At 40.0% G+C, this 3,194-nt stretch overlaps 1 long non-coding RNA gene across 1 annotated transcript; it reads left to right on the top strand.

Annotated features, from left to right (window-relative positions):
* The first annotated feature begins 26 nt into the window (after positions 1-26).
* LOC140321385 (uncharacterized) lies at positions 27-2,413 on the top strand. Its single transcript, XR_011918919.1, has 2 exons — positions 27-1,319; positions 2,045-2,413. It is a non-coding gene; the product is annotated as an uncharacterized lncRNA (long non-coding RNA).
* Positions 2,414-3,194: the final 781 nt, after the last annotated feature.

The following is a 3,194-nucleotide window of genomic DNA, read 5'->3' as shown; positions in this document are numbered from 1 at the left end:
GTGGCTTTTAGCCTGGAGATGGGAGAGTGATTTAGATATTGCCTAACACAGCCCTTCTCAACATTTTTACCCCTTAGAAACAATTAAAATACAGTTTAGGTCTCCGTGAGCCTAAAATTGGCTTTGGGATCTATTGTCCATGGTAAATTGGAAAAATGACCCTTACATTGATATCAGTGTAATAAATTTAATGTGTGCCATGCTTTTGCTTATTTGTGCCATGCCAAGTCGCATTAGACTCTTAACTATGCAGACACAGCAGACGGGCACAAAGCCACCCATAGCACAAGGAACCTCTGGCCACCTTAGGAGGAACCCTACGCTTCCATAAAACCCCAGCTGAAACCAGCTGGTTTATCATAAATGCTCTGATATGTTCATATCTATAACTTGTAATATTTATGGTAAAGAAGGTAGAAAGGTTTTATAAAGGCTACTCCAGCCAGCTTAGGTTTATTGGTCTGTTTAGTCAATACATAGCTCCTTCTCTTAGTTACCCTATAAAATTCTATGTTTAGTAGAATAACTTAAACCAAGAAGACATGGGAACCTGATGAACTTTCATACCATTCCTCATTATGTACAAAGGAAAGTAAAAAATTGTGCATAGGCTCCATCTTTACAGCTTTTAGTGGGCCAAGTGGGTCCACCCACTACAGGCTTTCTACAGATAACTACAAGAGGGGGTGGGTACAAGACCAGTGTGCGCAAAGAGAGACCACACAAAATACACCAAGGTATAATAGATTACACATGGCTTTTGTGCGAACAATACTTTTTTTGTTTATATTTTCTAAGTAAAACGTACATAGCACTAATGTTTTTCTAGGTCAATGGTTTGACTTAGGTTAGAAACCTCCATTAATGCATAAAGAAAGAAAAATCACTATTTGATCACCAATTATTTTCTCCTATTCACCATTTAGACCATCATCAGAATGTTACCAATTTCACAATTACTCAGTGTAATATAATATCGGCAAATGAAGAAGACTCAGTCACCATCAGCTGCTCATATAACGACCCACCAGGCCCAGTCCCTATGTGGAGAGAAGTTTTCTGGAGAGTGGGCAGCCCATCGGGACCCTTTTCCTATCACCCCTCAGAGCTGATGGTTCATCCCAGTTACAGGGGAAGAACTCAATTGAGCGGATCAGCTGATCTCCAGATAAATGGGGTCCGAATGTCAGATAACACCACCTATTACTGCTTTGTGATGCTGAAATTCTGCACTGGAGTTCAAAAGACCATCTCAGTGATCAAATATGGAATTGGAATACAGTTGAAGTTGAATAGCAAAATAACTCGAATCCCTATAGGTAATGGTATTTTCTGCATGTCCCATTTGATCATCTTTTTACATTACGAACTGTACCTTGAGGCAAAATCTTCTATTGGCATTGGATAGAGTGGTAGTGGGGTAATTCCTCTAATTTTTAGGTCAGCTTGTGTTGACACCAAAGGCCCACTAAGGAGTGTCCAGGCAATCAGGCTAAGGGTCATAAGGAGAAAGACAGAGATTTGAGGTTTATGGTTGAGAGGGAGCAAGCCAGGGATCATGCACTCAGGTCCTTACCTGTTCTCAACCAAGCAGATAATCCAAGTAGCCAGAGAATTCAGGGTCAAGAGATCAGGCAGTGATCAGTCCAATGGTCAAACAGGTAATGGTCAAGAGATATTAAGGTTGGCAATGGTAAGTAAAGAACAAAAGCACACTATAGCCATTAGTAAACAAAACACTACAATGGACAATGTGGCCATGTGTTAGCCCAGCTTTTGCCAGCTCTTAAATTAGGGATCAGAGGGTGCAGGGTCAGGTGGGGTCAAGGTAGTTGAGTGTCACACCTTTTTAGACTATGTCCACATCTGGAGAGTATATTGCCAGGGTGGGGATTTAGGCTTGCAAAGCAGCAGGGGGGATACGTTCTTTTGTAACATTTGTAGTTGGGCTTTAAATATAATGGTTATTGTTAATAGAATAGGGATAGTTCATATTATTCTAATAATTAATTTCTGTCCCTTCCATATTTCACTGATAAAACAGGTCTGCAAATTATAATATTTGGAGGTTACATCGGGATCAAAGCCTTTCTTATTCTGATAAGTATAATACTATCCGCCATTTATTTGAAGAAAAAGTGAGGGATGCTATTGTTCATTATCAGAGGAGAGCAGCTGGGATTTGGGAACCACTAAGGACAATGAATTGTGCATCGGGTCCTTTGAGTTCTGCTTTTTGGAAATCTGGTTGGCACCCTGTTGGGCATTCAAGAAACTGGAGCACATTGTGCCTCTGAAGTATTCTAAAACCATCTGAGAGGCTAGAGATAGGCCTGCTAAATCTAGGACACCTCTTTTTGCATAAACCACTCTCCCTGCTTATATTCTTTAAAATAGTCTACAATAGAAGAAATAGACTGCTAAAATGGGATGGATACTAATAATAAAAATTAGTTAAATAAACACAATCACTCAATAAATTAATTTAACATTAATTTATTGAGTGTTTGAGTTTTTTTAACTAATTTTTTTTTTTTTACAGGTTATCCAACAATAGCATCATATCTCTTACTGTTGTAACACACTTTCCAGCATAGTAATATTCTGATACATTTGTTACATTTTTCTTTTTTCTACTGCGCGAAAAATGTGACAATGACCGTGGGAACTTTGCGGTCACAGCTGTGACTGCAGGTGACCCCCGGGCAGAAGTTCAAACTAGCATTGCACCCAAAACAGGGATTGGGATTGAAAGGACAGGGACTGCAGTAGCCTACTGGATAGTGGTTAGAAGTAGGGACAGAGTCATTTCTGACACATTTCGGTAGGGATCTCAAGGATGATCTGTGATCTGAGTGAGAGAGAGAGCTAATATCCCCTGAGGAAGCGGATGATTATGCCATGAAACGCGTAGAGAACTCTGGAACTAACAAATATTTCTATTTATCTGAAATTGTACACTGCAGGCGATCCCCGGGCACTAGAGGTTGAATGAGGACAAGTTTCCCCATTTATCACATCTAGTGCCCTGTGTTCTTGGATAGAGAATCCAAGAACACATACTACTAGCAACCACAATCAGGATCCCAGTTGCAGTCCTGAAATATTGTTTGGGTGATCGATTGCTGACTTCGAACACCATTGAAGTCAATCCTAGGAGAATTCGGGTTATTTTTAGGGACTATTAAGGGCTA

Source organism: Pyxicephalus adspersus, unplaced genomic scaffold (genome assembly GCF_032062135.1).
Source record: "Pyxicephalus adspersus unplaced genomic scaffold, UCB_Pads_2.0 Sca3134, whole genome shotgun sequence".
NCBI classification, from domain to species: Eukaryota; Metazoa; Chordata; class Amphibia; order Anura; family Pyxicephalidae; genus Pyxicephalus; species Pyxicephalus adspersus.
This window is presented reverse-complemented; position numbering and strand designations above follow the sequence as displayed.